The following is an 11,576-nucleotide window of genomic DNA, read 5'->3' as shown; positions in this document are numbered from 1 at the left end:
TGATGGGATTATGAATATAAAATTCTTTGACTTTGACTTTTGTTTAAAATTTTTCATGTTTGGAAATTATGAACTCCCTGCGTGATGCTGTAGGATCAGCACTGGGCTATGAACCACAAGGTTGGCAGTTCAAATCCAACAACTGCTCCTCAGAAAACCTATGATTGGAACCAACTCAACAGCACTTAACAATAACAACAGCAAAACTAGAAAGTCCTGGTATGGTGCTGTAGGATACACACTGGACTGCTAACTGAAATGTCTATGGTTCAAACCCACCAGCTACTCCTTGGAAACCCTATGCAGGGTTGTTATGAATCAGAACTGACTCAATGGCACTTAACAACAACAACATAGAGACTAACCACCCCCCATCTGCCAAAGTGCTATACTGTGGTGGTTTGCATGTTGGAAGCTGGAAGCTAAACAACCAGTATTTCAAATACTAGCAGGGTCACACTTGGTTGACTGGTTTCAGTGAGCTTCAGAAAGACTAGGGAGAAAGTCTGGCAATCTGCTTCTGAAAGTTATCCAATAAAACCCTTTATGGAACACAACAGAACACTGTTTGACTAGCTTGCTTTAACTGGGTCTCTAATTACTGACATATAATAACCTGAATGGCAATTTATTAATTTACAGTGAAGCCTATAGCAAACAATTGCCCAGATCCTCCTGTTTGTTCATTTTCTTCCTTATAGATAAATACATAAGTAAAGTCACATTATTATCAGAAAGAAGCTTGATTAGATCAAAGGAGAACACAAGGAGCAAGTTGGATGATCTCAATGTCTACTACTGGATGGTGGGTTGGCTCTGTAGGATAAGCACTGAACTTTGAACTACCAGCCTCTCTTCTGGAGAAAATTATGCTTTCTGCTCTTGCAAAGATTTGCTGCCTTGGAAACCCTATACAGGGTCCCTATGAGTCAGACCGACTCCAAGGCACTTATCAATAACAACAGCAGTAACAATCAAGCTGTGAGAGCTTATGTGTTGGAGAGTACCTCTGCCATTGAACTAGAATAGCCTTAGCCTAGACACCCTTGTCTGGGTGATGTGGATGACTAACAGCTCAACTGCTAACCAAAAAGTTGGTGGTTAGGGTCCACCCAGAGATACTGTGGAAGAAAGACCTGGTGATTTACTTCCAAAAAAAAAAAAAAATTAGTCATTGAAAACCCTATGGAATATAGTTATACTCTGCTGCACATGAGATCATGGGATCACATGAACTGAAGTTCAGTCTAAGATAACTGGTTGGTGTGTGGGTGTATATGCACCCCATTATAGTCCCCAGGCCTGTGCTGAGCACATTAGCTAGTGTTTCTCTCAGCCACACTATTCTCTGAACTCAGGGCTTATCAGCACTTTGCTGATGCATATATTATTTCTTTGGATATGTCAATATCCTAAATAAACCTACCTAAAGGAAGGTAAGCTGTCAAATAGGCTGCTGTTTGTATAATTTAAAAACTGGAAGTGTAGAAGGAAAGGGAAACCAATTTACAGTTAGTCCCATGTGTACTGCCTAGGGGTCTATACTGGGTTATTTTCTAATTGCCTTGCAGATATATTCCCCACCCTTTCTCAACCTGCTTTCTATACCAGTACATTGAACACAATGGACAATATCAATAGGTCCTATGACCCATGGCTTCCTGTTGGGTTTGGCCAATGGGAAGTAAGAGCAGGAGATCAAAGGGAGGGAGGAGATTGGAGTTCCAGTTGTTAATTCCCCACCTTCCTCCCTGCAGTGTTCTCACAAGCAGACTGCATTCTCCAGCTCCTGTAAGACCACCTTCTCTCTCTACAGGGCCTGTCTCTGGAATCCATGCTTTACGTATATTACCTCATTAAACACCCTCAACATATCTGTGAGGTACGGGCTAGTACTATCCTAACAGATGCTAAGGATAACCAGTAACCTGCCCAAGGCATGGCTCTTTCTGCTGCTCCCTTCTGTGGGGTTTAGAATATACTTAGCAGAAAATTTATATGTGTTAGCATGTTACTTTTATTACAGACATTTTATTTAAGCCCTTCTAATTCATCTGCCTCCTGAAGATACATATCACTAATTACTGGACTCCCTGGAGAAGGACTTCATGCTTAGTAAAGAAGAGGGACAGCAAAAAAGAGGGAGACCCCAACAAAATGGACTGGTACAGTGTCAGCAGAAGCAGAAGAGGTATTGCAGCAATTGTGAGGATGGTGCAGAACTAGGCAATATTTCATTTTGTTCTGTATAGCTTCACTCTGGATCAGAATTTACTTCATGGCACCTAACAACAACAACATAGATATACCTCTACTTTGCATTCTTAAAGTACCTTTAATCCAATGATCATAAAAATATATACTTAAGAGAAAGCAATATTGCCAATTCAGTTTCTTGTTGGAAAAATAAAGGAGAGTTTGCTCAGCAAATTAGAAATGTCATTCAGTTACAATGCTTGTTATATTTATTTCATACACCAAAACAGTAAGTTAATGAAAGCTCACTACTTCCTAAGTCTCATTTTTAAAAAATTAAAAACCAGTTTCATTACCACTTGCATGTTAACCTTTGAGTGTTGCTTTTTTTCAGTTTGTAATTTTATCCCAAGTGGTAAATTTGCTTGAGCAAACAGTGCTTACATTTCTGCACATTTCTTTCACAAAAAAAAATGTGTCCACATGTAGCTGTTGCTACATGGCTGGAGAATCATAAGTTCTTAACCATGGTTTCAGAGTGACACTAGTGGGAATATTAATGTCATCTTGATTGATGTGGAAATTATTTTGCTTAAAAATAATTTAGAAAATCCATGTACAATATGCTGAGAAGAGACAATCTGTAAACCTTTTTATCATTCAATTTGTCGTTATTGTGAAGTGCCGTCGAGTCGGTTCTGACCCAAAGTGACCTTGTATAGGGTTTCTGAGGAGCAGCTGGTGAGTTTGAACTGCCAACTTTGCAGTTCAAATGGCTTTGCAGTCTGGTACATTAACCCACAGTGCCACACCAGGACTCCAGTAGTATAGATTATATGGAAAAGAAAATGGCACCAGAATTGAAGGAAGACCCATTAACAACTTGTGAGATGAAGATGGTACAAACTTGCTTGCTGAAAGTGAAGAAGACATAAAATACCAATAAAGATCAAAACCCACCATCTTCAGTACGGACTGCACCTCAATGTCAAGAAAACAAAAATCCACAGAGCTGAACTGAAAATAGCATCATGTTTAATGGAGAAAATATTGAAATTGTCAAAAAATTCATTTTGCTTGAATCCACTATCAGCACTCATGGAAGCAGCAGTCAAGAAATAAAATGACGTATTGCATTAAGCAAATCGGCTGCACAAGACCTCTTTAAAGTGTTCAAGTTTGAGGACTAAGGTGTACCTGACCCAAGTCATGCTCTTTTCAATAGCCTTATATGCATATGAATGTTGGACGATGAACAAGGAAGACCACGGAAGAACCGATGCCTTTGAATTATGGTACTGGAGAAGAATATGAAAAGTACCATGGACTAGTCTTGAAAGAAGTACAGCCAGAATTCTCCTTAGAAGCCAGGATGGTGAGACTTTGGATATGTATCAGGAGGTGCTAGTCTCTGGAGAAGGACATCATGTTTGACATAGTGGAGGGCCAGTAAAAAAAAAAGGGGAAGATCCCTAATGAGATGAATTGATAGTGGCAGCATCAATGGACTCAATTGTGATAATGGCATAGGATCAGTCAGTGTTTCATTCTATTGTGCACAGGGTCACCATGAGTCAGAACTGACTTGATGACACCTAACAACAACAACAACATGGCATGTTAGCCAAAAGCAAAGATGTCATTTTGATGACTAAGGTGCACTTGCTGCAAGCCATGGGATTTCCAATGATCTCATATGCTTGCAAAAACTTGACAATGGAAAAGGAAGAAAGAATTGCTGCATTTGAATTATGGTGTTGGCAAAGACTATTGACTATATTGTAAGCAGCAGGCGAATGAACAAATCAGTTTTAGGAGAAATACGACCAGAATACACCTTACAATCCAAGATGGTTAGACTTCTGCTTGCTTACATTGGATAAGTCATCAGGAAAAGGACCTCATTGTTGGTAAAGTGGAAGGGTAGTGAAAGACAAGGAGACCCTTGGTAAGTTGGATTGACACGGTGGCTGAAACAAAGAACTCAGACACACCAACAATCATGAGGATGGTACAGGAGTAGGCAATGTTTTGCTGTGTTGTACACAAAGCCACTATGCTTCAGAGCAACACTTCAATGCTACGTTATCAGAGCAAAAAAAAGAATAGACTGAGCATATGAGTCTTTAAAAGGGTGAACTTCAAATTCATGTCCCTTTAATATATTTCTGTATTATAAGCTAGTTTGCCAAGTTGTCAAGGCCCATTGAGCATAGCTATGTCTCCTTAATTGTGGAAGCAGAATTAGCCTGATTTGCTGACCTATGTCAGGCAAACTGAGAGCCAACAACTATAACTTGAAAATCAGATCATTATCAGTACCTTAACTACCTAGTGGTAAGATTAGAACTATGCAAGCATATGTACATCTTCAGCTGTTGTTGTTATTAAGTGCCGTTGAGTCAGTTCTGACCCACAAAAACCCTGTATCTGGTTCCAAGGAGCAGCTAATGACCTTGACCCACAGACCTTGTGGTTCAAACTGACTTTGCAGTCCAGTGCAATAGCCCACAGCACCACACCAGGATTCCACATCTCCAGCTAGTGACTGTCATTTAACATGATCTTGATGTCAAAGGATCTCTGGTAACGTAGTGGTTATGAGTTGAGCTGCTAACCTGAAGGTCAGCAGTTCAAAACTACCAGCTGTTCCATGGGAGAAAGATGAGGCTTTCTGCTCCTGTGAAGATTTCCAGCCTCAGAAACCATATACAGGGTCTCTATGAGTCGGAACCGACTCCATCGCACACTACCACTACCACCACTGTCAAAGGGGAGCCCTAGTATGGAACTCTAGGTTAAAGCAGCAGATTGCAAAGTCATTTGAACTGCAAGGTTAGCAGTTCAAGCTAACCAGCTGTTCTTTGTAAACCCTATACAGGTCACAATGGGTCTTAACAGACTCAACTGCACTTAACTGTCAAAGTGCTTGTTACTAAATAAACATAAAATATATTAACTCTGTATTCTAAGTTACCAATTCTCTCAAATAGTATAGTCATTTGAAAAGTCATGCTATGTCTTTAAAATATTAAAAGATACAAGAGCTATTGGTTTTGTCCTAAAATTTTGGCTATATCTTAATTTTCAAGCCATTCTTTTATCCAAATAGACTTATTATGCTTGTGGATCCAACAGACCAATGTGGCCAAAGAGAAGGAACCGAGGATTTAGAATCATAAGGACCATCATTTTTTAACATGAAGTTCATAGAGCTAGATAATTATAAAATTCATTAATTAGGTAACGCCTATTGGTGGTGGTGGTGGTTATGTGCCAAAGAGTTAGTTCTGACTCATAGAAACCCTGCATAGGGTTTCTGAGGCTGTAAATCTTTTTGAGATCAGAAAGCCTCATCTTTCTCTCACAGAAGAGCTGGCAGTTTTGAATGGCTGACCTTGAGGTTAACAACCTGACTTGTAACCACTACACTACCAGAGCTCCTTCTCTCTCCTATTACTAACTAGAATCATTTCTTGTTTGTAACTCAGCCTTCTTAATGCTTCTGGTCTTTGGGGCAAGTCATTAAACTAAGATAATACCAGTATTTGAAAATCCACAAAACTATATCAATACGTCTCATATCTTTTCAGTTATCTCTAAATATGTTACAATACATATGTTGGTTGCAATCACGGAAAGCCTCACTTAAGCTACTAAATTATTGCTCTTCCCAAATTTTTATAAGTCTCCTAATTAATAACATGGTCATTGTTCTTCTTCATTTAACAATACTAGTCTCTAGTCCATCTTTATTTCATTTTTTTGTGGTTGATGTTTGTTTACTTGTTGTTGTTGTTTTTTTTTTTTATTGTGAATTGAGTGAAAGTTTACAGATCAGTTTTCCATTCAACAGTTAATACAAATGTTGTTCCATGTCATTGGTTGCATCCCCACAACGTAACATCACTCTTCCTAATTCTTCTCTGTGTTTCCAATTTCTATTTCTCCTTCTTTCCTAACACTTCCTGCCTTCTGAGCTTTGTATTTGGGGCTGTGCTGCCCTTTCTATCTTGAAGGTAGAGGGAGTGCATACCACCCTAATGTTATTGTTCCACTTGTAGACATACCTATTGTTTGACTGAAATTTGAGCCACAGAGGTGAGTTCATTTCCAGTCCTGAAGGGTGAGTACAGACCAGATAAGGGTTCCATCACTATCTGTATCTGACCATTAAGTCTGATTTTATATTGTATATATATATATAATTTTGAGTTTTGTTCCACATTTTGAGTTTAGTTCCCACTCTACGAAATATCTTCTACTATATTCCCTTTTAGCAAAGTTAATGGTAGTGTCCAGGTACCATCTAATTATTCTGAACTCAGGGTTGTAGAAGCTGATGGTTTCCATGTCTTTGATTTGCTTCACTCTTCTTTGCTTTGGACAAGGAGAAACCAATAATTGCATCTTGGATGATGACTCACAAACTTTTAAGACTTGAATTGCTACTCATCACAGTAGGATGTGGAACATTTTCTTTGTGAACTATTTTGTGCCAATTGACCTTGATGACTCCCAAGACTGTGGTCCTGAGTTATGTACTCCATCAAGATGTTTGGTTATGACTAAGAAACTAAGAAAATCATGCTATGTCTTCAAAATATCAAATGATACAAGAGCTATTGGTTTTGTCCCAAAATTTTGGCTACATATTAATTTTCAAGCCATTCTTTTATCCAAATAGACTTATTTACTGTGCCTATGGATCCAATGTGGCCAAAGAGAAGGGACCAAGGATTTTAAAAGAATCATAAGGATGATTAATTTTCCACCACTCATCTGTCAGTTTGTGGTACTGTGGTGGCTTGTGAGTTCCTGTGATTCTGAAAGCTATGCCACCATTATTTTAAGTACCAACAGGGTCACCCATGGTGGACAGGTTTCAGATGAGCTTCCAGATGAAGACAGACTAAGAAGAAGGAGTGACCAAATATGTAGTCATTGAAAACCTTATGAATAGCAGAGAAACACTGTCAGATATAGTGCCAGAAAATGAGCCCCTCAGGTTGGAAGGCACTCAAAATGCGACTTGGAAGAGCTGCCTCCTCAAAGTAGAGTTGACTGTGATGATGCAAATGGAGTAAAGCCTGTGGGAGAAAAGCCTGCAGGACCTTTATTTGCTGCTGGGGCACAACTCAAAATGAAGAGAGACAGCTGTAAACATCCATTAGTAATTGGAACATAGAATGTATGAAGTATGAATCTAGGAAAATTAGAAATTGTCAAAAATGAAATGGAATGCATAAACATATATAACTTAGGCATTAGTAAGCTGAATTGTATTGGTATTGGCCATTTTGAATCTGACAACCACATGGTTTACTATGCCAAGAAAGACATATTGAAAAGGAATGGTGTTGCATTCATTGTCCAAAATAACATATCCAGATCAGTCATGAGGTACAACACTGTCTGTGATAAGATAATAACCATGCACCTACATGGAAGCCCATTTAGTACCACTATTATTCAAATTAACGCACCAACCACTAAAGCTAGTGAGGATGAATTAGAAGAATTCTACCAACTTCTTCAATCTGAAGTTGATCAAACATGCAATCAAGATGCATTGATTATTACCAGTGATTGGAATGCAAAGGTTGGGAACAAAGAGGAAGGATCTTTGTTGATAAACATGGCCTAGGTGCTAGAAATGATGCTGGAGATCACATGAAAGAATTCTGCAAAATCAAGGATTTGTTAATTTCAATACCTTCTTTATACAGCATAAGAGACAATGATACACATGGACCTCACAAGATGGAATACACAGAAATCAAATTGACTACATCTGCAGAAAGAGACGATAGAAATGTTCCATATCAACAGTCAAAACAAGGCCAAGGACAGATTGTGGAACAGACCATCATTGCTCATATGCAAATTCAAACTGAAGCTAAAGAAAATGATAAAACTTCACAAGAGCCAAAATATGGCCCTTGAATATATCCCACCTGAATTTAGTGATCATCTGAAGAACATATTTGATACATTAAACACTAAAGACAGAAGACCAGAAGAGTTGTGGGATGACATCCAGAACATCATATATGAAGAAAGCAAAAAGTTATTGAGAAGACAAGAAAGAAGGAAATGGTCAAAATGGATGTCAGAAGAGACGCTAAAACTTGCTCTCTAATGTAGAGATGCTAAAGCAAATGGAAGAAATGAGGAGGTCCAAGAGCTGAACAGAAAATTTCAAAGATCAGTTTAAGAAGATAAAGCCAAATATTACAACAAAAGGTGAAGAGATCTGGAATCAGAAAACCAAAAAAGGAAGAACACACTCAGCATTTCTCAAGCTGAGGGAACTGAAGAAAAAATTCAAGCCTTGACTTTCGTTATTGAAAGATTCTCTGGGGAAATTACTGAATGATACAGAAAGCATCAAAAGAAGATGCGAGGAATACACAGAGTCACTGTACCAAAAGGAAATGGTTGATGCTCAACCCTTTCAAGAGGTAGCATATGATCCAGAGCCAATGATACTGAAGGAGGAAGTCCAAGGTGCATTGAAGGAATTGGCAAAGAACAAGGCACCAGGAATTGATGGAATAAAAATTGAAATCTTTCAAGACAATGAGGTGGCATAAGAGGCACTCAATCATCTATGCCTAGGAATTTCGAGACAACTATATGGCTGAATGATTGAAAGAGATCCATATTTGTGCCCACTTCAAAGAGATGGAACCCAATGGAATGCAGAAATCATCAGACAATATCTTTGATATCCCATGCGATTAAAATTTTACTTAAAGTAATACAGAAACAGCTGCAATCATACGCTGACAGAGAACATCCAGAGCTTCAAGCCAGACTCAGAAGAGGTGGTGGAATGAGAACTATCATTGCTGATGTCTGATGGTTCTTGGCTGAAAGCAGAGAATATCAGAAAGATGTTCACGTGTGCTTTATTGACTACACAAAGGCTTTAGATTCTGTGGATCATGGCGAGCTATGGACAACACTGTGAAGTATTAGTATTCCAGAACACTTAATTGTGCTCATGAGGAATCTGTACATGGACCAAGAGGCAATTGTTCAAACAGAACATGGGAACACTGAATGGCTTAAAATTAAGAAAGGTGTGCAACAGGGTTATTCTTTCACCATACTTATTCAACCTGTATGCTGAGCAAATAATCTGAGAAGCTGGGTTCTATGAAGAAAAATGTGACATCAGGATTGGGGGAAGACTTATTAACAATCTGTGATATGCAGATGATACAACCATGCTTGCTGAAAGTGAAGAAGACTTAAAATATCTTCTGATGAAGATCAAAGAGCACAGCCTTCGGTATGGATTACATCTCAATGTAAAGAAAACAAAAATCCTCACCACTAAACCAATAAACAACATTTGGTATCAATGGAGAAAAGATTGAAGTTGTCAAGGACTTCATTCTTCTTGGATCAACTATCAACACTCATGGAAGCAGCAGTCAAGAAATCCAACGACATATTGTATTAGGCAAATCTGCTGCACAAGACCTTTTTAAAGTGTTGAAATGCAAAGATGTCAGCTTGAAGACCAAGGTGCGCCTGACCCAAGTGAATAAGGAAGACCATAGAAGAATTGATGGTTTTGAGTGATGGTGTTGGAGGAGAATATTGAAAGTGCCATGGGCTACCAAAAGAACAAACAGATCTGTGTTAGAAGAAGTGCAGTCAAAGTGCTCCTTGGATGCCAGGCCAAACTTCATCTATCATACTTTGGTCATATTGTCAGTTGGAACTAGTCGTTGGAGAGGGATATCATGTTTGATAAGGCGGAGGGTCAGAGAAAAAGAGGAAGACCTCTATCGGGATGGATTGGGAAAGTGGCAGCATCAATGGGATCAAGTGTGCCAACAATAGTGAGGTTGGCCCATGACCGGGCAGTGTTTTGTTCTACTGTGCATAAGGTCATTATGAGCCAGTGCTGATGCAATAGCACCTAACAACAACAAGAAACTTTTATAAATTTGCCCCTATATGCTCCGCTGTATTGATAGATATATTTACAGCATATATAAGTATATATAGAGAAATACCCTCTGACATTATATATATATAAACTTGTGGATCTAATGCCATTCTCCTCCCCAAGTGTGTTAACTTTAATCTCCATCTAAGTATCTACTCACAGATTATTTTTATGACTGCTGTTACAGAATTGTGTATAAAATAGTATTTACCACTGTTACCGCGGACTCTTCAATTCCTCCCAATGTCTTCCTTTTTTTTTTTTTTTTCCCCAGAATCTGATAGTAGTTTTCATTCGTGGTAACAATACAAAGGTTCTTCCAAAACACATGCATTCAATATTAAAAAGGTATCTGGTCTGGTAAAGAGTATAAATTACTGGAGCTGTGGGCTGCAGTATCTTTGCCCACCAGCTGACCTGAGTCTACAGTGAGTCTCCCATAGCCCTCAGAGACAGTGGAAGTCAACAAGTGTCCAATGATCTTTTTCCAGTAGTAGCATTTGGGGCAAAAAAAAAAAAAAAAAATCATAGAGGTGTGTTAAGTTACTCCGTTTCCCAGTAAAATGCAGAAAGAATGCAGTGGTCATTATGCCATTTTTCTGTGACCTTATCATCTCTGGAACTCAATGGCCCTACAATGCACAGAGCTGCCTCATCAAATGCCTATATGCAGTAGTGTTCCATGTATGCTCCTATTCTCTCTCCCACCCCACCTATGTGGGCCACAGCACACCCTGCAAAGGCTGGACAGATATTCACGTGCACCTGTTCACCATCCTGGCTTTTGACTGTCTGTCTGGAACCCAGTCCCGCAAAGGCCTCAAAGGATACTTCCCTCTGCCTGACTGCCCACAACTTCCTCTGCTATTAGCCTTTGCCCTCTGTGATAGAAGCCTCCTGCTCTGTGGTCTGGGTGAGGCCACAGAGGACAGACCCCATGCACTGGTATGAACAGATGGGTCTGGAGAGAAGATAGAGTCTTCATTCCAGCCGACTGGGCCACAGAAGGTCTTGAAAGTCTCACTGTTCTGCTTGGGCTTCTCAATGATGGTTCTGATGACCTGAATCCATTCATTCTTCTCTTCATCTTCGAGTTTGCAGCTCCAAGGACCTTTTCTTTCTGGTTATTAGTAATGTATGAGCTGCATTTGGCTTAAGAATATCCTGTACCTGGTGACCCAAAATGTCCATCTTCTCCTGGACACTGAACTTCTGGCCCATGAGTCTCAGCTTGGGTACACAGTAAAGGATCGTGCTGTTGAACAGGAAGAGATAACGTTCCTGGGTGGTTCCATTCTTGGCTGACAGCTTCTGGATGTGGCCTTCTTTGATGAACTCATTGGCTGGGTTGACAATGTCTTCTTCTCCACCCAGTTGCTCATACACCTCTAAGAGCTTATGCATTTTCTCC

General features: G+C 39.4%; 1 pseudogene; it reads right to left on the bottom strand.

Moving 5' to 3' along the window:
- Positions 1 to 10,920: 10,920 nt before the first annotated feature.
- LOC102819212 lies at positions 10,921 to 11,569 on the bottom strand (annotated as a pseudogene).
- Positions 11,570 to 11,576: the final 7 nt, after the last annotated feature.

Source organism: Chrysochloris asiatica, unplaced genomic scaffold, assembly GCF_000296735.1.
Source record: "Chrysochloris asiatica unplaced genomic scaffold, ChrAsi1.0 scaffold00250, whole genome shotgun sequence".
In the NCBI taxonomy this organism is placed as follows: Eukaryota; Metazoa; Chordata; class Mammalia; order Afrosoricida; family Chrysochloridae; genus Chrysochloris; species Chrysochloris asiatica.
This window is presented reverse-complemented; position numbering and strand designations above follow the sequence as displayed.